The 25,061-nt window shown below is 36.2% G+C and overlaps 1 protein-coding gene across 1 annotated transcript in view; it reads left to right on the top strand.

Moving 5' to 3' along the window:
• The first annotated feature begins 1,025 nt into the window (after positions 1-1,025).
• The window catches only part of LOC149923390 (uncharacterized), a 174,132-nt gene continuing 150,096 nt past the window's right edge, over positions 1,026-25,061 (top strand). The window contains exon 1 of the mRNA XM_090159861.1: positions 1,026-1,201. The gene's annotated coding sequence lies outside the window, so the exon portion shown is untranslated. The remainder of the gene's footprint in view (positions 1,202-25,061) is intronic.

Raw genomic sequence — 25,061 nt, 5'->3', positions numbered from 1 at the left:
TACCTTCGACCACTACCAAAGTCGGGGATTTTCGGCCTCCGCCGGAAATATAGTCCGCTAAATAATGTGATCTATGTGAAATATTATGATATTAGAGTTAGGTGACATTTATTGCCTGCCACTAATATGAAGTAAGAGCTTAAAAGGGCTTGTGAAAAAGTTGGTATTTTCATAAAATATTTTCCCACCCAAAATTTAATTGAAAGTAAGTACTTCAACAACCTTCATTCGCAATAACATACGCGTTTACATTAAAAGATCATGGAAACCTTGTTTTAAAAGAATTTACAGTTAAAGACTAACGATTGGACAGAAAACCGCTTATTTTTCCGTGTAAATTAACATTATGATTTTTCTGCGCGAGCTGAAGTGCAAAATCCGTAAGTGGCGAGATAATTTTTAATCTGTTGGTGCTCTTATTTGAAAATTGTGCCTTAAAAAACCGGAAAAGGACTAACGCCATCTATTGATCAGAAAGCTACTCGGTTGTTTATTAATGCCAACCGCTTTAGTTGTCTCAAGTAACATTGATTTCGAGTATGGTACTCCTAGATTAAACAGTTTCAACTTGCTTATTTTAATTTTTAATTTTTAATTATTCAGTTTCAACATATCATGAAAATCCGTAAACGCGAAGGTTTGAGCTAGATTTACAAAATTTCCCTGAACGTCGGAAACATGGGATTCTGGTATTTGAAAGAGCAGACGACGAATGAATTAAAAGGAGTTAAGCTTAGTATCCTATTAAAAACATAGATAGCGCCGTATTTTAATTCGCCAGACATTATTGAAAACTGTAAATGTCTTTACTTCACAAAAATTTGGAACCAAACGTAGGGGAGAGAAGTAGACGATCATGTTTACTTCATTTTCATGAGCTGCTGAACTGTCTTACCACGGGAGGGCAATAACGGTGAGAGTTTTCTCCTGAAAAAATCTCAAAAACATCTAAATTCGACGCTAGATGGCGAAACAGTTCTCAAACTAACGAAAACGTCGTCTGCTTTCAAGCGAGGTAGATGCGTCCTATTCGCGAACGGCGTGTTTTTGGCCGGTGCTTTCATTCTCAGAATCGTAGTTCTGTGCATGGTTTTCGATAACTTCCAACTATTTCATTAATATATAAATTTGATGTTGTTGCCAAGACGTCTTTGTTGCAATCGTCAAGTCAAGCGAGGAATCGGAGCGAAAGGATTTAAAGGTACTACTGATTATCTTTGATTTTTACCACCCTATTTTTCGCGTCGTTTTCAGACTGCGCGTTTTGACAGATAATGCAACCCGTTTATTCTTATATATATAGATCTTTCGAAGCCCCATGCGCTAAATATTGAATCTCCGATCGTTACCTCAAAATTCGCTATAAATTCAAACGGATTTATTTCACGCCAGACCCGAGCGCGTCTTTTTAGGTTAGTAGGGACCATACAAACTTTTATAAAAACGCGACGGCCCGGTAAAAGCCGTTTCGCCCTGGGCCACAGTGAATTTTCGTTGAGCGTTTATTAATATTCCAGCGCTCATCATAACGAGAGTTCGGAAACTTGTAATACCCCTGACACACCGCGAAAGCGATTTTAATGAAAAACCGGTAAATGCTCTCCTAACCTACATAGATGTACACCGTCAGGTCTACAACCTAAATGGCTTTTTCTTGAACTATTTTCTCTTTGTAAAGCGGCACTTTTAAAAGTAAATCACGTACGATAATTATATATAATAAATAAATTTTTGTTGTTAGTTAAGGATTTACGTCGGCATTGGATTCTTTAAGATCATGAATGACCTTGACATTGACAGTTTTCTACGCCTCATCATTTACAATTATGATAATATGAAAAATAAGTTAATTACTTTAGCAAAGTTTAACGAAGCTTAAAAAGTATTTTTTTCATCTATCAAAAATGGCGTAGCTATGTTTACAAAACCAAAAGTAACATAATTATGACACGTCCCATTCTCCCAACATTAATAACCATATAAATCCTTTCGTGGTTAATGACTGCCAACTTTTTTCGAATTGAAATTAGCCTTTTAAAGTGTCGGAAAGTAAACGAGGCTAATTGAAGATTCAAACGCTTCTATTTGTAAAAGAAAATCATATTTTTAGGCAAAATAAATTAAATTGAATTAATACATAAAGTTGACCATTATTTTCGAGTTCTTGTTGCCAACTCTCCAAATCGTAAAGGCTTGTTCTCACTAGGGCAAAAACGGCGTTACGGTGACCGTCGACGCAAGGTAAATGTGTTAGGCCTAACGGAGATTTTTTGTGTCGCGACATTTTTATCCTAGTGAACATCAGGTGGTTTCTTTTCACCTGTTCTCGGACTAAAAGTGTACTCTCTTTACCGTAAAACGTTTTATTCGCCTGTTCCGGGGATGAAAATTACTCCGCCTCATAAACTATTCGCTTGTTCCGGAGTATTGGAGATGTAAAGGAGTAAATCGGATTTTGTCGTCTGCTACCCAGAATTTATATGCCAAAAAGGCCTCAGGCAGCCATTTTGGAAAAACGTTTTTACTCCAACTCAAACTATTAGCTACCACAGAATCGGAGTAATATGACGTCATAGCCTTACTCTACTCCGAAATCCCGGAACAAGCGAAAAGAAACCATCTATTACCAGCCGTAATGGAAGACGACGTAATGACGTAGGGGGAGTGAGTCTACGCTAGATTATTCGATAAGTTCGCTCTCTAACTTACAAATATTATGTTACTTATGATAAAACGGAAGCGTGAAAATGCCATCTGAGCGTGGGAAATTCGGAAATATCATCTTTCTCCTGAATGAAACGGAAATACGCTGGCTAGGCTTAGAAGAACTCGCGTTGCCTTCCGCGAACAGCTGGTAGCTGGCCTTTTAAAGATGCATATCCCTACAAGTGCCGCCGTCTGGCCATTTTCGATGTAGCTTCCACCAAAACAGGATAGTCGGGTCTACCTCCTCTGCCCCCCCCCCCCCCTTTGGTAAGCCTATTTTGATCAACTTGAAGGTTTTTAATAAAGAAATTGTACGGTGCATCAGGGTGCACGCTGATAGTCACCGAGTAACTGTTTAGACAATATTAACAAATTGATTTTAGTTATCTTTGATTTTGAAAAAAAAGGTTATGGCTGCCAATTTGATAAATTTTAATCCAATATTATTCGACATAATCAATTTCCGTGTCCTGTATAATCCTATAAATAAAGTAATAAAAGATTTTAGCTTTAACTCCCTGTGTCACTTATAACGTCAATTTTAAATAATTTTATAACATAATTAAGGGTCTAAATTGGAAATGCACTCTGAACAGTTTTTAAGTTATTTCTTAAGAAAATCAAACTAATATTTTCTTAAGAAAATGGATTTAAATATTTCGTTGGTATGGTTTTGATTTGGTTCGCCAATATTAAGATATATTGAAACCATAACTAATCAAAGAAATGGCTTCGATCAAATTCGAAATTACAGATAAAACGATAAAAATTATGACATAACTTAAAAAAGATATAATTTTAAAGAAATTCAATTTAAATCCTGCCGGCGTTGCCGTTCGAACCTGTAGAACTATTTGCTTAATTTCTCTATTTTGTATCAAGGCGCCAAGTGTTCGCGAAACAGCTAGTTTTTAATTCTTCCACCCCTTCCTGTTATCTGAGCACGTAGTAGGTTACCTAATGTTTGTTGGTACGATAGATAGTTGATTTCCGGTTTCCCCGGCGACTGAATGACCCGCTTCCGGTCGGCGCTGTTATTAACCGTGTTGCGTTGCTCAGACCAACAATCTACTTCCGTTAGGCGTGGGGGGACTTCTCCTTTTTTCCTCTACATTTTTTCATTCTATTTTTAAACAGATTTTTTTTATTATTATCCACGTTAGGTTAAAATTACCGGTGGTAACAAGTACGGGTCATTATGGGTTTTTTTTGAGTGTTGGAATTTTTCACGGATTCTCTTTGTGGTTGAATTTTTCGATTATTTTATTAAAATCGAAATTCTTTTTGAATTAAATAGTTTCCATATTTTTATTTTTAAACATTCTCTATTCATTATAACAAATTCATTGGCAATTTACGTATAATAATTAATGGCTAATTTAATGAATTGTTAATATAATTAATGGCTAATTTAATTGATAGTTAATATAATTAAAGGCTAATATAATTAATGGATAATTAAATTAATGGCCCATATAATTAATAGTTAGTATAATTAATGGCTAATTTAATTAATGGCCCATATAATTAATGGCTAATTTAATTAATAGTTAGTATAATTAATGGCTAATTTAAGTAAGTCTTATAATTAATAGTCAATATGATAATTGATATAATGAATGGTTAATTTAATTAATGGCTAAATTGATTAATTGTTAGAATAATAATGGATATAATGAAGGGTTAATTTAATTAATGGCTAAATTAATTAATTGTTAGAATAATAATGGATATAATGAATGGTTAATCTAATTAATGGCTAAATTAATTGTTAGAATAATAATGGATATAATGAATGGTTAATTTAATTAATGGCTAAATTAATTTATTGTTAGAATAATAATGGATATAATGAATGGTTAATTTAATTAATGGCTAAATTAATTCATTGTTAGAATAATAATGGATATAATGAATGGTTAATTTAATTAATGGCTAAATTAATTAATTGTTAGAATAATAATGGATATAATGAATGGTTAATTTAGTTAGAAGTTAATGTAATTGATATAATTGGCACAGTACCTGGATATCCTGGAAAACCTGGAAAGTCAATTAATTTAAAAAAGGGCTAAAAACAAGGAATTTTAATAATAAATAGAAAATTCAGGGAATTTGAAAAGGGTCTAAAAATCAGGGAAAAGTCGGAATTTTAATAAATTTTAACAAAGTCAGAGAATTTGGTTTTCTTAGAATTTCAATTTTTATCATTTTATATTTTATCGATGTTTTCTAAGCCTTTATAATTTTCAAGTGTTTTTTTAACTTGTAAATTTATCAGGGAAAATGATTTTAGACGGTAAGGGTGCTCCTGGAAAAGTCAGGGAATGTGAAAATAGAAAATCTGTGGCAACCCTGAAATATTAAAATCGTAAAATATAGGAAATTTGGTAAAATGCCCACGTCTCGCGAATTTCCATTAAATTTGGTCTATCATCTTATTTTATTCGAAATTATTTCTCTTTATTGATAGAAAAAGTCGGTATTTTACCAAAGCCAGTGATGCATTTCAGTTGGCGCGTATTTTTACGACAAAGAGAAAAACCAAACCACATTTGGAAAAAGTTGTCGATCTAAAATATTTAGGAAAATATAACCTGAGAAAAGATGCAACCTGCTTAAAATTTCCAGCGATTTTTTTGTATAAAGCCAAGTTTTCAGGTCGGTTTGAATTTTCGGGTCAAGTAATCTCCTTTTTATTGGAATTTTATAAAAAAAAGTTAACTCGCGTGGTTTTGTGGCAACAATAATTAAATTAGATTACATTTAATATTCTTGGGTGTGAGGTTGGTTTTTCGTTAGTTAAATTTAAGAAGTAGTTTAAGGATGTAGCATTACAATTACAAAATGTGATTAAACTCTTTGGTTGCATTGAAATTCGTGAGAATAAATTAGAGGTCGGGGATGGTTAACTTTTATTCAATAGATAAAGCTCTCAAAATTATTCGTAAAATGTTTTGATCAAGTAATTTATATTTCTGTATTATCCGATTAATTTTTTGATAAATTTGTAAAATTAATGGGAAAAACGACGTTTTTTTCGATAAAAAGCAAATTTTTTACGAATAATACATGCTTTTTAATCATTTTCCGAAATATTAACCGGTGAATCTGTTTGTTTATATTTTTTTCCGAAAATCAATTTAAACATGGGTAATGATTAAATGTCCCCGACCTCTAGAATAAATTAATGTTTAATTTTTCCGGGAGTAGTGGCTCACTCCTGTAATCCCAGGCGTCCGGGGGGCAGAGTTTGTGGAAGGCCGTGTGAGGACGACCACTAATCCCCCAACGGGTGGTTGTCATACTTCCGCCACGGGTGTCATAACCCTATCCAAAAATATCCCCCCGTTGGCGTGGCCGTAACACATATCTCGCACCTGATTAATCAAGTGGACGAGCGGACTGTATTGTCCCACCCGTCACAACAAAAAAAAGTTTCATTTTAAAGCTTGGAGGTAGTGTTAAAAAAAATTTAATTTTAAAAATTGTTCGTACACCTCTTCTAGGATCACTAGTAGACTATTTAGAGAAAGTTCGTTCTAATATTACTAACAAATCTACTTTGTCTCTTAAAGTAGTGTCGAAATATATTTGTATATTTATTTGTTTTTAGTATATTGAAATCCGTGCTTTTCAATGAACCAAAATTTCGATAACTTAAATTTTTTTGGCAACCAAAGACTTAAAAATATTGGCTGTAAAAAGTGGAGAATTTTGGATTTGGATCACGTAACTTACGCCCTCACCGACGGGAATATGCGGAAGTCGATAGACCATATTATGGGATGGCATGTGGTTGATTCTTAAGAGATACATAAAAAAACCACCAACAACACACTGGTTTGTATTTTGATTCGCTAAGTTTTTATACACTTTTGAACTTGTGAAAAATGTAGTATTTTATTTCTATCGACCTATAATATGGAACAAATATTTTAACATAGACAATTTTTTATATTTTTTTAAATGAGTAAGAATTATTTATTCTCATGCCACGCCAGCCAACAGCTCCCTACACTTACTATTACCTTTAACTTTAACATGTTTTGATGGAAAGGGGAAAAGAAAGAACTAGTGGGAAAACCCCTTCAAGCAGTAGGGGGGATAACTTTCAAACTCAACGCGGAAGGAGTTGTTCCGAGTTTTCACCCAGTGCCACAAGCTGGGATCGAACCGGGCTCCTCTTGCTGCGAGGTGAAAGTGCTAACCAAATTAATTATATTAATATTAACCATATTAAATATATTAATATTAACCATATTAAATATATTAATATTAACCATATTAAATATATTAATATTAACCATATTAAATGTATTAATATTAACCATAATAAATGTATTATTATTAACCATAATAAATGTATTATTATTAACCATAATAAATTAATTATTATTAACCATATTAAATGCATTATTATTAACCATATTAAATGCATTATTATTAACCATATTAAATGCATTAATATTAATCATATTAAATATATTAATATTACCATATTAAATATATTATTACAACGTGAAATGCTTTTTCTCAAAAAGACACTTAACAAGTTGAACATTATTGATTTAACTCAATCATTGTACTTTCATGTACCTCAATTACACACCCGACAAAAAATTAGGTTTTACAAAAGTAAAATATTATCGCCAATGTTAAGGATTCAAAATACATGTAACACACTATGTGACGAAATAGATATTTTTGCCTGTAGAATAAGCGATATCATCAATATAAAGTAAATAACAAATTGCAACTCTGTGTATCTCCTTGTAGGTCCAATTGGACTGTTGTTTTGCACAATAAACAAATCATTTCATTTCATTTTCATTTCATTTCATTAACCATATTAAATGTATTAATATTAACCATATTAAATGTATTAATATTAACCATAATAAATGTATTATTATTAACCATAATAAATGTATTATTATTAACCATATTAAATGAATTATTATTAACCATATTAAATGAATTATTATTAACCATATTAAATGAATTATTATTAACCATATTAAATGCATTATTATTAACCATATTAAATGCATTATTATTAACCATATTAAATGCATTAATATTAACCATATTAAATGCATTAATATTAACCATATTAAATATATTAATATTAACCATATTAAATATATTAATATTAACCATATTAAATATATTAATATTAAACATATTAAATATATTAATATTAACCATATTAAATATATTAATATTAACCATATTAAATATATTATTATTAACCATATTAAATGTATTAATATTAACCATATTAAATGTATTAATATTAACCATATTAAATGTATTAATATTAACCATATTAAATGTATTATTATGAACCATATTAAATGAATTATTATGAACCATATTAAATGCATTATTATTAACCATATTAAATGCATTGATATTAACCATATTAAATGCATTGATATTAACCATATTAAATGCATTAATATTAACCATATTAAATATATTAATATTAACCATATTAAATATATTAATATATAACATCTACGAGTATGCTCAAGGGGGGGCTCTAAACATTTTCTGCTACCAGATGGGGTGAGGACTCCATCAGCATGGCGCTGTATTGTTAGAGTAGCGCTAAAATAAGTGAGAAAAGTAATTTAGAAGTGTGAAAACGGACTCTATGGCTAAAGTGCGACTTTAATCGCCTATTTAAAATAACTTAATAAAATAATGTAGGGTCTTAATTGTAAATGCGCCCTGAACAAATTCGAGAGAATACGCAATAATTACGCAATAATTATTCTATCAAAAATTAAACGGCAGCTAAAAATGATACTTGACGGATCTGAAATAAATTGCGAATATATAACATATATGATTCTGTTCACGAAATAGATAATTTTTATTAAAAAATATGAACATACTAATATAATGGATTAATTTTAATAAACAATTAAGTAAAACCCCCTTTTAATATAAATTGTGCTAATTTAAGCCATAAACGTTTATTAGCTGAAATTTTTATTACTTTTAAATCGCAATTGCAACGTAAATTTTTTAAAGGCTAAAAACCAGTCAAGTTGACGAGACGCCCCATAATAGAGATTCGTCTAATTACCCCCCGTCACGAGAGAGGAAAAGAAACGCGCGGTCGGTATTTATCAACGCGCGGTCGGCATTTATCAACGCGCGGTCGGCATTTATCAACGCGCGGTCGGTATTAATCAACGCGCGGTCGGTATTAATCAACGCGCGGTCGGTATTAATCAACGCGCGGTCGGTATTAATCAACGCGCGGTCGGTATTAATCAACGCGCGGTCGGTATTAATCAACGCGCGGTCGGTATTAATCAACGCGCGGTCGGTATTAATCAACGCGCGGTCGGTATTAATCAACGCGCGGTCGGTATTAATCAACGCGCGGTCGGTATTAATCAACGCGCGGTCGGTATTAATCAACGCGCGGTCGGCATTAATCAACGCGCGGTCGGTATTAATCAACGCGCGGTCGGTATTAATCAACGCGCGGTCGGTATTAATCAACGCGCGGTCGGTATTAATCAACGCGCGGTCGGTATTAATCAACGCGCGGTCGGTATTAATCAACGCGCGGTCGGTATTAATCAACGCGCGGTCGGTATTAATCAACGCGCGGTCGGTATTAATCAACGCGCGGTCGGTATTAATCAACGCGCGGTCGGTATTAATCAACGCGCGGTCGGTATTAATCAACGCGCGGTCGGTATTAATCAACGCGCGGTCGGTATTAATCAACGCGCGGTCGGTATTAATCAACGCGCGGTCGGTATTAATCAACGCGCGGTCGGTATTAATCAACGCGCGGTCGGTATTAATCAACGCGCGGTCGGTATTAATCAACGCGCGGTCGGTATTAATCAACGCGCGGTCGGTATTAATCAACGCGCGGTCGGTATTAATCAACGCGCGGTCGGTATTAATCAACGCGCGGTCGGTATTAATCAACGCGCGGTCGGTATTAATCAACGCGCGGTCGGTATTAATCAACGCGCGGTCGGTATTAATCAACGCGCGGTCGGTATTAATCAACGCGCGGTCGGTATTAATCAACGCGCGGTCGGTATTAATCAACGCGCGGTCGGTATTAATCAACGCGCGGTCGGTATTAATCAACGCGCGGTCGGTATTAATCAACGCGCGGTCGGTATTAATCAACGCGCGGTCGGTATTAATCAACGCGCGGTCGGTATTAATCAACGCGCGGTCGGTATTAATCAACGCGCGGTCGGTATTAATCAACGCGCGGTCGGTATTAATCAACGCGCGGTCGGTATTAATCAACGCGCGGTCGGTATTAATCAACGCGCGGTCGGTATTAATCAACGCGCGGTCGGTATTAATCAACGCGCGGTCGGTATTAATCAACGCGCGGTCGGTATTAATCAACGCGCGGTCGGTATTAATCAACGCGCGGTCGGTATTAATCAACGCGCGGTCGGTATTAATCAACGCGCGGTCGGTATTAATCAACGCGCGGTCGGTATTAATCAACGCGCGGTCGGTATTAATCAACGCGCGGTCGGTATTAATCAACGCGCGGTCGGTATTAATCAACGCGCGGTCGGTATTAATCAACGCGCGGTCGGTATTAATCAACGCGCGGTCGGTATTAATCAACGCGCGGTCGGTATTAATCAACGCGCGGTCGGTATTAATCAACGCGCGGTCGGTATTAATCAACGCGCGGTCGGTATTAATCAACGCGCGGTCGGTATTAATCAACGCGCGGTCGGTATTAATCAACGCGCGGTCGGTATTAATCAACGCGCGGTCGGTATTAATCAACGCGCGGTCGGTATTAATCAACGCGCGGTCGGTATTAATCAACGCGCGGTCGGTATTAATCAACGCGCGGTCGGTATTAATCAACGCGCGGTCGGTATTAATCAACGCGCGGTCGGTATTAATCAACGCGCGGTCGGTATTAATCAACGCGCGGTCGGTATTAATCAACGCGCGGTCGGTATTAATCAACGCGCGGTCGGTATTAATCAACGCGCGGTCGGTATTAATCAACGCGCGGTCGGTATTAATCAACGCGCGGTCGGTATTAATCAACGCGCGGTCGGTATTAATCAACGCGCGGTCGGTATTAATCAACGCGCGGTCGGTATTAATCAACGCGCGGTCGGTATTAATCAACGCGCGGTCGGTATTAATCAACGCGCGGTCGGTATTAATCAACGCGCGGTCGGTATTAATCAACGCGCGGTCGGTATTAATCAACGCGCGGTCGGTATTAATCAACGCGCGGTCGGTATTAATCAACGCGCGGTCGGTATTAATCAACGCGCGGTCGGTATTAATCAACGCGCGGTCGGTATTAATCAACGCGCGGTCGGTATTAATCAACGCGCGGTCGGTATTAATCAACGCGCGGTCGGTATTAATCAACGCGCGGTCGGTATTAATCAACGCGCGGTCGGTATTAATCAACGCGCGGTCGGTATTAATCAACGCGCGGTCGGTATTAATCAACGCGCGGTCGGTATTAATCAACGCGCGGTCGGTATTAATCAACGCGCGGTCGGTATTAATCAACGCGCGGTCGGTATTAATCAACGCGCGGTCGGTATTAATCAACGCGCGGTCGGTATTAATCAACGCGCGGTCGGTATTAATCAACGCGCGGTCGGTATTAATCAACGCGCGGTCGGTATTAATCAACGCGCGGTCGGTATTAATCAACGCGCGGTCGGTATTAATCAACGCGCGGTCGGTATTAATCAACGCGCGGTCGGTATTAATCAACGCGCGGTCGGTATTAATCAACGCGCGGTCGGTATTAATCAACGCGCGGTCGGTATTAATCAACGCGCGGTCGGTATTAATCAACGCGCGGTCGGTATTAATCAACGCGCGGTCGGTATTAATCAACGCGCGGTCGGTATTAATCAACGCGCGGTCGGTATTAATCAACGCGCGGTCGGTATTAATCAACGCGCGGTCGGTATTAATCAACGCGCGGTCGGTATTAATCAACGCGCGGTCGGTATTAATCAACGCGCGGTCGGTATTAATCAACGCGCGGTCGGTATTAATCAACGCGCGGTCGGTATTAATCAACGCGCGGTCGGTATTAATCAACGCGCGGTCGGTATTAATCAACGCGCGGTCGGTATTAATCAACGCGCGGTCGGTATTAATCAACGCGCGGTCGGTATTAATCAACGCGCGGTCGGTATTAATCAACGCGCGGTCGGTATTAATCAACGCGCGGTCGGTATTAATCAACGCGCGGTCGGTATTAATCAACGCGCGGTCGGTATTAATCAACGCGCGGTCGGTATTAATCAACGCGCGGTCGGTATTAATCAACGCGCGGTCGGTATTAATCAACGCGCGGTCGGTATTAATCAACGCGCGGTCGGTATTAATCAACGCGCGGTCGGTATTAATCAACGCGCGGTCGGTATTAATCAACGCGCGGTCGGTATTAATCAACGCGCGGTCGGTATTAATCAACGCGCGGTCGGTATTAATCAACGCGCGGTCGGTATTAATCAACGCGCGGTCGGTATTAATCAACGCGCGGTCGGTATTAATCAACGCGCGGTCGGTATTAATCAACGCGCGGTCGGTATTAATCAACGCGCGGTCGGTATTAATCAACGCGCGGTCGGTATTAATCAACGCGCGGTCGGTATTAATCAACGCGCGGTCGGTATTAATCAACGCGCGGTCGGTATTAATCAACGCGCGGTCGGTATTAATCAACGCGCGGTCGGTATTAATCAACGCGCGGTCGGTATTAATCAACGCGCGGTCGGTATTAATCAACGCGCGGTCGGTATTAATCAACGCGCGGTCGGTATTAATCAACGCGCGGTCGGTATTAATCAACGCGCGGTCGGTATTAATCAACGCGCGGTCGGTATTAATCAACGCGCGGTCGGTATTAATCAACGCGCGGTCGGTATTAATCAACGCGCGGTCGGTATTAATCAACGCGCGGTCGGTATTAATCAACGCGCGGTCGGTATTAATCAACGCGCGGTCGGTATTAATCAACGCGCGGTCGGTATTAATCAACGCGCGGTCGGTATTAATCAACGCGCGGTCGGTATTAATCAACGCGCGGTCGGTATTAATCAACGCGCGGTCGGTATTAATCAACGCGCGGTCGGTATTAATCAACGCGCGGTCGGTATTAATCAACGCGCGGTCGGTATTAATCAACGCGCGGTCGGTATTAATCAACGCGCGGTCGGTATTAATCAACGCGCGGTCGGTATTAATCAACGCGCGGTCGGTATTAATCAACGCGCGGTCGGTATTAATCAACGCGCGGTCGGTATTAATCAACGCGCGGTCGGTATTAATCAACGCGCGGTCGGTATTAATCAACGCGCGGTCGGTATTAATCAACGCGCGGTCGGTATTAATCAACGCGCGGTCGGTATTAATCAACGCGCGGTCGGTATTAATCAACGCGCGGTCGGTATTAATCAACGCGCGGTCGGTATTAATCAACGCGCGGTCGGTATTAATCAACGCGCGGTCGGTATTAATCAACGCGCGGTCGGTATTAATCAACGCGCGGTCGGTATTAATCAACGCGCGGTCGGTATTAATCAACGCGCGGTCGGTATTAATCAACGCGCGGTCGGTATTAATCAACGCGCGGTCGGTATTAATCAACGCGCGGTCGGTATTAATCAACGCGCGGTCGGTATTAATCAACGCGCGGTCGGTATTAATCAACGCGCGGTCGGTATTAATCAACGCGCGGTCGGTATTAATCAACGCGCGGTCGGTATTAATCAACGCGCGGTCGGTATTAATCAACGCGCGGTCGGTATTAATCAACGCGCGGTCGGTATTAATCAACGCGCGGTCGGTATTAATCAACGCGCGGTCGGTATTAATCAACGCGCGGTCGGTATTAATCAACGCGCGGTCGGTATTAATCAACGCGCGGTCGGTATTAATCAACGCGCGGTCGGTATTAATCAACGCGCGGTCGGTATTAATCAACGCGCGGTCGGTATTAATCAACGCGCGGTCGGTATTAATCAACGCGCGGTCGGTATTAATCAACGCGCGGTCGGTATTAATCAACGCGCGGTCGGTATTAATCAACGCGCGGTCGGTATTAATCAACGCGCGGTCGGTATTAATCAACGCGCGGTCGGTATTAATCAACGCGCGGTCGGTATTAATCAACGCGCGGTCGGTATTAATCAACGCGCGGTCGGTATTAATCAACGCGCGGTCGGTATTAATCAACGCGCGGTCGGTATTAATCAACGCGCGGTCGGTATTAATCAACGCGCGGTCGGTATTAATCAACGCGCGGTCGGTATTAATCAACGCGCGGTCGGTATTAATCAACGCGCGGTCGGTATTAATCAACGCGCGGTCGGTATTAATCAACGCGCGGTCGGTATTAATCAACGCGCGGTCGGTATTAATCAACGCGCGGTCGGTATTAATCAACGCGCGGTCGGTAATAATTAACGCGTGGTCGGTATAAATGCATTAATTGTTACGTAGTTTTCCCTGTAGAAAATCTTTTCTAATTTGAATTTCTTTCTATTGTAGTGTTTAAGTTAAAAGGGTTAAGACGCGCTTAAATTGCAAGTACCTTGTCTTACCACCGAACAAACCGTAGTTTTAATTTTAGAGCCGAGGAATTTTTTAATGAGGATGTTTTCGTTTCTTGGCAAGGTTTTGGCTGTAACTCTTTCCTCTTTGAGTTTAATTAAATAAAGGCTTCTTGTCTTTGCGTAGCTTTTATTTATAATGGGCGTCCTCAAAGCGTGACCATTTTTGTAGGTACGCATCCTTTTCAATTCTTCGGTGGAGTAAATTCTTGCTTTTTTTAAAAATGAAAAAATAAGAGACAAAAAGAACGCTTATTCGGGAGCCAAAAAATTATTTATGAAAGAAATAGAACTTGTCATTTTCATCAACTCGACGTTCAATTTTGCTGATTGTCGGGTCTGTTTTCTTGGTCTGTCCCTTCCGAAAGGACTACACATTTTCCGATATTGACATTTCATTTAAGATTAATAATTTTTTGTCTGTAGCTTCGGAACTTAATTTAAAACTCATATTTATTGATTAAGTTTTTAGCGACTTGCACAGATATACTTATTTTTAAAATTAGAAACAACGAATTTTCAAGTGCACAAGAAAATTTTTAAACTAGTCGGGTAAATAATGTTTTAAAATAAAAAAAATTAAAATTTTCTTGTGCACTTAAAAATTCGTTGTTTCTAATTTTAAAAATAAGTTCATATTTATTGTTTATAGAATCAGAACTTAATTTAAAATTCATATTTATTGTTTATAGAATCAGAACTTAATTTCATATTAATAATTTTGGATCTATAGAATCACAACTTAATTTAAAATTCATATTTATTGTTTATAGAATCAGAACTTAATTTCAAATTAATAATTTTGGATCTATAGAATCAGAACTTAATTTAAAATTCATATTTATTGTTTATAGAATCAGAACTTAATTTAAAATTCATATTTATTGTTTATAGAATCAGAACTTAATTTCAAATTAATAATTTTTTATCTATAGAATCAGAACTTAATTATAGCTCGATAATTTTGTAATGTAATTTATACTTGAAGAATTTTGTAATGTAATTTATAGCTCAAGAATTTTGTAATTCGCAATGTAATAATTTTATAATGTGATTCTCAATTTAATAATTTTATATTGTAATTCTCAATTTAATAATTTTATAAATTAACGTGGAATTTAATAATTTTATAATTTTAAGTGGATTATACTAATTTTATAATTTAACGTGGAATTTAATAATTTTATAAATTAACGTGCAATTTAATAATTTTATAATTTAAAGTGCAATTTAATAATTTTATAATTTGACGTGGAATTTTATAATTTTGTTAATGAACGTGAAATTTAATAATTTTATAATTTAACGTGCAATTTAATAATTTTTTAATTTAACGTGGATTATAATAATTGTATAAGTTAACGTGGAATTTTATAATTTTGTTAATGAACGTGCAATTTAATAATTTTATAATTTAACGTGCAATTTAATAATTTTTTAATTTAACGTGGATTATAATAATTGTATAAGTTAACGTGGAATTTTATAATTTTATAGTTTAAGATCGCTCGGCTTTGTAAAGATTAATAATGATTGAATCATTATTTAATTTTAAATCTTGATCTAAGATTGAAATGTAGTAACATATATCGTCACGTCCACCATTAAAATTGGACACGCCTGATAGTTGTATTGTATTAGCAAGGTGGCCACACCAATATTTTATAATAACTAACTTTCTATAACTACAAAATGTTCCTTTTTAAAATAATGGCTTTTGATATATTCGGCCATCAAACGATTTCCAACAAAATAGGTCAATAATGAATTTTCACTTTGGTAAGTAATTGAATTCTATATTTTCCTCTAAATTAAATGGAATTTATCATATATTTTCCTGTAAATTTATTGGAATTTGTCATATATTTCCTGTAATTTTATTGGAAATTTTTATCCTTCATTTCCTGTAATTTCAATGGAATGTATCCTTTATTCCCTGTAATTATATCCTTTATTTCCTGTATTTTCCATGGAATTTATCCTATATTTTCCTGTAATTGTAATGAAATTTATCCTATATTTTCCTGTAATTTTAATGGAATTTATCCTATATTATCCTGTAATTTTAATGGAATCTATCATATATTTCAATTTTAATGCAATTTATCCTTCATTTTCCTGTAATTTCAATGCAATTTATCCTATATTTTTCTGTAATTTTAATGGAGTTTATCCTATATTTTCCTTGGTGTTCCAAAAGAAGTTATCCTATATTTTCCTTTGTGTTCCAAAAGAAGTTATCCTATAAAATCCTACAAATTTCCCTTTTTTTAATATAAACTTTTTCGAGTTTTCTGTGGTCAGCCTTAGATTGCACGCAGGGCCGGATTAACCAATAGGCCGAATAGGCCTGGGCCTAGGGCACCAAGCCTACAAGGAGCACCAAGAGGGTTCGGAAAAGTACAAAACTTTAATAATTTGCTTTTCACAAAATTTTTTCCGGAGTAATTTTAGTAAGTGCGTCCACCCCTATGAACCAAAAATGTTTGATTGTCACATTCTCTGACGGACTGCCGTCTAGCCCCTGACGACATTCTAAATCTGGCAGAAAATTAATTTTCTTTCCATTTCTCAATTATAAATTGAGGAAGCGCTCCATATTGAAAGGGGGGGCACCAAAATTAACTTGGGCCTAGGGCCCCATAAAGTCTTAATCCGGCCCTGATTGCACGAAATCCTGGTAGAACACTCTTAAATTTTAACCCATAGCGCCAAAGAAAACCTTGTTTTAGATGTTGGCGACATCTTATTCAGCTCCCGACTGAAGATTCGCTTTGATAAAGGTCCGAAACCATCCGGATTTGAGAGAACACACGTCGATTTCGATCCTTTCAGAAGAGTCATCCTTTTCACGGTATTATTCTTCTCTGGGTCTCTCTCTTCGCCTCCGGTCTGTCTTTTCAAAAGAACTTCTTTTATTCGACGCGAAAAAGACAAAACTGAAAGTCAGCGAAACTGCCGACACAAAGAGAATAGAGCCCTCTATTGAGAGGAATTGGAACTGCCTCTTTGCTTTGATTGGCGTCGCCGCCTTGCACAATCGCGTGCTTCCTACGAAGATTTCGTCGTTAGCAAGATCAAGAACATGGTTAGGTTACTGAGAACGTAGTAGTCTAGCTTGCAAACCCGCTGAGAACCGTTCCTTGGGTAGGGCGAGAGGGGCAGGGGCCCAGGGCGCCAAGATTTTAGGGGTGCTAAATCGATGATTTTCATTGAAATTAGATATTGAAAATTTAAAATTTCTACTTAAGGTTCTGGGGGCGCCATTTTGGTTTTTGGCCCAGGGCGCTATTTGGACTAGGTACGGCTCTGAGCCCGCTAGCATAATGTACTACCATAATTTTATAATATACAAGTTTGCAAGTTCTCTCTCCATTGATTTAAGGGGTTTTCACCCTAGCTCTTCGGTTTCCCCTTCCATAAAAATTTGTAGAGGTTAACGGTAATAGTTAGTGTAGGGAGCTGTTGGCTTGCAGGGCTTGCCACCACCCTCCTACGCATTGTAACCCGGCCACCTGAATTAATGGCTTCAAAAGTCGCTTGATAACTTAGGCCTAAGGTGGTGCATTGGGTATTAGCCTAACTGATTATTATTATAAAAAAAAATGCTCAAATTGCTTATATCTAGCCCTTATTTCTTCGAAATTGGTCAAATTGACCCATTTCAAAAGGAAATTTTTGCGCGTGACAGTATACTTTTACATTGTGAGAGATAGCAGGCTTATTTACCCGCTTTTAAACCCCAACATGGCGGCGTATTTTCACGTACAAAATGAACTTTAAGATCCCCCAATTGCTTTTATCTAGCCCTCATTACTTCGTAAGACGACGTAGCAGACGACAAAATGTGAAGATTAAGTTTTAGTTTCGATTTGGAATAAAACATTTTTTATTTGAAATAAATAGGATTTCAAATTTTCAATATTTCTAATTCATTTCTCAATATTTTTTTCATTAAAAAAGGGGTTTTAACCATGGATTTTTGCGGTGGTTAAAGCCGGTATAAACCAGTCTGGCTGGTTCTTGCCAACCCTGCCTATAAGTTAGATTTATACCAAAACTTCGAAGTCGCGCAGTGTCGCCATCTGAAGGAGAAAAATCAAAATAAGAGCTTGCCTTTTCAACGACAGGATCGAAGTCCGTTAAACTTAACGAATATTTTACTACAATACCTGTTCATATTGAAATGAATAAAATATCCTTCCAAGTTGTTGACATATTATAGTAGTTTCGTTTAAATTTCCCTCAAATTAAGGATTAAGATAGGGCAAAAAGTCGCCGCAATGTGTCACGTTTACCGGTTCGAATTTTTTATGGGATGAATCTCTCTTAACTTTAGATCTATGGTGGATTCTAACTTATATTATATTATAAACTTATGGTACTACCTAAGCTCCTCCCTCTATATAGGGAGTTTACAGTATGACGTGCCACTACGTCACCCGTGCTTTTTCCTATTGATAAAAAATTTCCCCCCACAATGGCGGCCATGCTCAAAGCTACGGAGTGATATTTCCCTATTGAAGGTTTTGCAATATGAGTATAATTAGTTACAGAACAGTAACTATTTAAGTTACTGAGATTGTATGTCTATGTCTAGCGTCGAAGCATGATGTACTACTTAAGCTCCTCCCTCTTTTTAAAAGGTTTTTGTAAATGAGTTTAATTAGTTGCGGAACAGTAACTATTTAGGTTACTGAGAACGTAAGAGTCGAGCTTCCAATCATGATGTACTACTTCAGCTCCTCCTTCAAATCCTCCCTCCATCTAGAATGCTTTTCGGAAATGATTGTGAATAGTTACGGGAAAAGAACGTATTTAGGTTACTGAGAAAGTATGTCTACTGTCAAAGCAGCTAACATGATCCACGACCTAAATTTTGAGCGCCATCTCGTAACGAGAAAACGTGTGGAATTACATAGTGAAAAGTTATATATAACTCTGAATTTAGCTCGTTGATCTTTCACTAAAGCTGAATTTAACGATATTAATTTATTTAAATATATAGCAAAATAGTTGGTTGATTCTCAATTATTCCACTTCAGTGTAAGTCGCAGCGCCATCTACATAAGTTTTCCGTAAACATTTATCGTTTCTAATTGTAGATACTACATAACGTATTACTGTGACGGTGTATTTGAATTTCAATCAGGCCTTGATAGTACCAATCGCTTCTGTAGAGGGTTGGACACTTGCGTTCTCAGTAACGTAATTACGTTCTTGGTAGGAGCTCTTTCATTTCCATTACTACAGAGAGCGTAAATTTCTAAAACATTGGGAGAGGGGGCTGCCTTTTAATTATAACCGAAATAGACCCCCTTCCCTACCCTATTGTGTTACCCCTTAATTAAAAGTGCCCCCCCTCTCTCTCTGCTCGCCTATTTTTAAACATCATCTCGGTATTTAATTTCACGGAGGATTTCAAAGGGTTGTTCTTACAGCCGCCTTATCTGATGCGGTTTTAAGAATGGCTTTTGGGTCGCCTTGGAGCTGTTTTACTCTGCGGTCATACGTTTATGAAGCTATATCGCCATGTTTATTTGTATTGCACGATAAACAACTATTCTATTCTATTATATTATATTCTCTATATTTAATAAGGTTAATATTAATACATTTAATACGGTCAATATGAATACATTTAATACGGTTAATACGAATACATTTAATACGGTTAATATTAATATATTTAATACGGTTAATATTAATATATTTAATACGGTTAATATTAATATATTTAATACGGTCAATATGAATACATTTAATACGGTCAATATGAATACATTTAATACGGTCAATATGAATACATTTAATACGGTCAATATGAATACATTTAATACGGTTCATATTAATATATTTAATACGGTTAATATGAATACATTTAATACGGTTCATATTAATATATTTAATACGGTCAATATGAATACATTTAATACGGTCAATATGAATACATTTAATACGGTCAATATGAATACATTTAATACGGTTCATATTAATATATTTAATACGGTTAATATGAATACATTTAATACGGTTCATATTAATATATTTAATACGGTCAATATGAATACATTTAATACGGTCAATATGAATACATTTAATACGGTCAATATGAATACATTTAATACGGTTCATATTAATATATTTAATACGGTTAATATGAATACATTTAATACGGTTCATATTAATATATTTAATACGGTCAATATGAATACATTTAATACGGTCAATATGAATACATTTAATACGGTCAATATGAATACATTTAATACGGTTCATATTAATATATTTAATACGGTTAATATGAATACATTTAATACGGTTCATATTAATATATTTAATACGGTCAATATGAATACATTTAATACGGTCAATATGAATACATTTACTACGGTTAATATTAATATATTTAATATGGTTAATATTAATATATTAAAATCGGTTAATATTAATATATTAAATTCGGTTAATATTAATATTTAGTGCGGTGAGTGTTATAAAATTAATCTACTTTCTCAAACAATTAATATCGAAAAAATAAAGCTACGATATTTTTCAAACAAAATTAAAAAAAACCACTAAACTGTATCGCGAAAAATATTAACCGTGTTATAAAATAGAGTGAATTATTAGAAAGTTCACCCCATTTTACGTGACCAAACTTTGAAAACTAAGTTACGTTTTTCTTTAAACGTACAAAATAAATATTGGGAAAATACTGCTATCTTTCTGTGGGTTTTAAAGGCGAGGGTTATGGCGGGTCTAGAACCTCTTCATTTCTCACTTTGAGTTTACATAGCTGATAATATATCCTTTATCTTTATTGACATACATTCCAAAGAATTATCTTCCTTTAAAAAAACTACGAAAGATTTATATACCCTTTGAGCGTGCATTATTTCCATTGACGCGTCGATACGTCCTTTAGCAAGAAGGGGTTTATTTCAATTGAGGGAAATTGAGACGATTCGAAACCTTTTTGCATACCCCTCACGCTCCAAAAGGAAGCCCATCCGTTAAGGGTCAATCAAACCGACCCCGGTATGCCATTGGTTCGCTCGTAACGCACGCGGTGACGTAATCGCTTCTCCGTCTGTAGTGGCCGGGGGAAAGCGGTATAAATAAAGGCATTTTTGGTCTTACGAAATATGATGATTACATTCTTTTGAAAGCCTTCGAAGCAATGACGAAATCCCTGGAATGCCGATATTGGGAAATCGGTCGTGAAGCTGTAGCCATCGGGAGGGATCAAGGAGTGTTGAGATTGGGCGTTTTTGGATTTTTGAACACCACTTTTGGCGTTTAGCATTCGCCCGTGTTACTTTGTTTTCGCGTTATTTTTCACGTATTTATTCCTATCATCGTCTCTTGTAGTTTTTTTAAAACTATCTAACGTACTTTTGGAAAAATTTCAAAAAAATAAATTAAATAAAAATAAATAACTAAATAAATAAAAATAATAAAACAAAAAATAAAAATAATAAAACAAATAATAAAAATAATAAAAATAATAAAAATTAATAAAACAAATAATAAAAATAATAAAAATTAATAAACAAATAATAAAAATAATAAAAATTAATAAAACAAATAATAAAAATAATAAATAAATAAAATAAAATAAATAAAAAATATTAAATATAAAATTATTTGATGATAAATAAAACTGCGTTATATTTGCAAATTTATTTTTATTAAAAGATGAATTATTTATAGTGACATGACCGGGTTCAATAGGCTTGGCCTATCATCATCAGAGGTTTTTGTAATGAAAAGTAATAAATGAAAAGTAATAAATGAAAGGTGCCAAATTTAAGTTAAAAAACAGCAAGAACAAGCTTTTGAATTTCAGAAAGGTGCCAAATTTAAGTTAAAAAAACAGCAAGAACAAGCTTTTGAATTTCAGAAAGGTGCCAAATTTAAGTTTAAAAAACAGCAAGAACAAGCTTTTGAATTTCAGAAAGGTGCCAAATTTAAGTTAACAAACAGCAAGAACAAGCTGTTGAATTTCAGAAAGGTGCCAAATTTAAGTTAAAAAACAGCAAGAACAAGCTGTTGAATTTCAGAAAGGTGCCAAATTTAAGTTTAAAAAACAGCAAGAACAAGCTGTTGAATTTCAGAAAGGTGCCAAATTTAAGTTTAAAAAACAGCAAGAACAAGCTTTTGAATTTCAGAAAGGTGCCAAATTTAAGTTTAAAAAACAGCAAGAACAAGCTTTTGAATTTCAGAAAGGTGCCAAATTTAAGTTAACAAACAGCAAGAACAAGCTGTTGAATTTCAGAAAGGTGCCAAATTTAAGTTAAAAAACAGCAAGAACAAGCTGTTGAATTTCAGAAAGGTGCCAAATTTAAGTTTAAAAAACAGCAAGAACAAGCTGTTGAATTTCAGAAAGGTGCCAAATTTAAGTTTAAAAAACAGCAAGAACAAGCTTTTGAATTTCAGAAAGGTGCCAAATTTAAGTTTAAAAAACAGCAAGAACAAGCTTTTGAATTTCAGAAAGGTGCCAAATTTAAGTTTAAAAAACAGCAAGAACAAGCTGTTGAATTTCAGAAAGGTGCCAAATTTAAGTTTAAAAAACAGCAAGAACAAGCTTTTGAATTTCAGAAAGGTGCCAAATTTAAGTTTAAAAAACAGAAAGAACTAAGTTTCATTTATGGTTTAATACAATACAATTAGTTAAATTGGAGTTCAATCAATTTCGCCAGAGGATATAAAGGTTATATTTAATTCAAAGTTCCTTAAATTTGAACCAGAAACATTTATTAATTATTGATTGATTCCAATTAATTTTTAATAATAATCAGCTAGGCTAGGCTAATACCCAAGGCACCACCTTAGGCCTAAGTCATCATGCGACTTTTGAAGCCTTAATTCAGGTGGCCGGGTTACAATGCGTAGGAGGGTGGTGACAAGCCCTGCATGCCACGAGATCGAGCCAACAGCTCCCTACACTAACTATTACCGTTAACCTAAGCAAGTTTTTTATGGAAGGGGAAACCGAAGAACTCGGGGGAAAATCCCTTAAATCAGTGGGGAGAGAACTTGCAAACTCAACGCGGAAGGAGTTGTTCCGAGTTTTCACCCAGTGCCACAAGCTGGGTTCGAACCCGGCTCCTCTTGCTGCGAGGCGAAAGTGCTAACCACTCCGCCACCCCACCTTAAAAACATGGTAAAACCATAAAATTATTTCAATTTCTATTGATAAATAGAAAACTACTAAAAACGTGTAAAATATTTGGAAACGTATTTTCTTACTACAAAATCCGAAACGTACTAAAAACGTGCAATTGTACCGCCCGGAGCACCACTAGGTGGTTTCTTTCCGCTTGTACTGGGATTTCGGAGTAGTGTAAGAAGATTCTGTGGTGGCGAATAGTTTGATCGGAATGAAACGTTTTCGCAAAATTTAGGTGGTTTCTTTTCGCCTGTTCCCGGACTAAAAGTGTATTCTTTTTACCCTAAAACGTTTTATTCGCCTGTTCCCGGACTAAAAGTGTATTCTTTTTACCCTAAAACGTTTTATTCGCCTGTTCCCGGACTAAAAGTGTATTCTTTTTACCCTAAAACGTTTTATTCGCCTGTTCCCGGACTAAAAGTGTATTCTTTTTACCCTAAAACGTTTTATTCGCCTGTTCCCGGACTAAAAGTGTATTCTTTTTACCCTAAAACGTTTTATTCGCCTGTTCCCGGACTAAAAGTGTATTCTTTTTACCCTAAAACGTTTTATTCGCCTGTTCCCGGACTAAAAGTGTATTCTTTTTACCCTAAAACGTTTTATTCGCCTGTTCCCGGACTAAAAGTGTATTCTTTTTACCCTAAAACATTTTATTCGCCTGTTCCCGGACTAAAAGTGTATTCTTTTTACCCTAAAACGTTTTATTCGCCTGTTCCCGGACTAAAAGTGTATTCTTTTTACCCTAAAACGTTTTATTCGCCTGTTCCCGGACTAAAAGTGTATTCTTTTTACCCTAAAACGTTTTATTCGCCTGTTCCCGGACTAAAAGTGTATTCTTTTTACCCTAAAACGTTTTATTCGCCTGTTCCCGGACTAAAAGTGTATTCTTTTTACCCTAAAACGTTTTCAAGTTCGGCCTCCTCCTGAAAAATCCTGGGGAAAGTTGGAAAGTTGAATGGAAGGATTGATATAATTGGCCGCGTGTTTTGGTTGCGATAGAAATTTCCGGCAGAGCAAATCAGAGTAACCGGAAACGAGAGGCGCAAAATCTCCACTAGACGGAGCTACACCTTCCATTCCTGGGGCTTTATATTCCTTGGGTTAACTCTCTGTTCACCCGAATACAATGTTGGCGCAACTTTTCCCCATATCCCTGGACCGCTAACTAGCGTTTACGATAAAGTTACGTTTTGGTTCGACGATGCGCAGCATACGTTGATAAATAATTTTGGAATCCAGCGGGAACAACCGTATTGCGTTATGAATTTCTTCTGTCGTGCGGGTTTATATTTTCAATTTGCCGCGATGACTAATGTTTTAAAGGAAAGATAAACATTAGTCCTTTGCCGATGTTTTCCGTTTTCATCGTAAGTTGAGGTTTCGTGTTTTGATCATTTCGAAGGGAAATTTCTTTATACGGCTTATGTAATTCAATTGTGAGGCTGTATTTTTTTCTTGGGAGAACAGTTTACTTTCTATTAAAAGGAGTTTAATATAATTAACAGATACTACACTTTTATCTTTGACAAATGACGAAAAAGTTTATTATTAAA

Source organism: Leiobunum rupestre, chromosome 10 (genome assembly GCF_980474605.1).
Source record: "Leiobunum rupestre chromosome 10, qqLeiRupe1.1.hap1, whole genome shotgun sequence".
NCBI lineage: Eukaryota > Metazoa > Arthropoda > Arachnida > Opiliones > Sclerosomatidae > Leiobunum > Leiobunum rupestre.
Note: the sequence above shows the minus strand (reverse complement) of the source record. Positions and strands in the feature narration are given on the sequence as shown.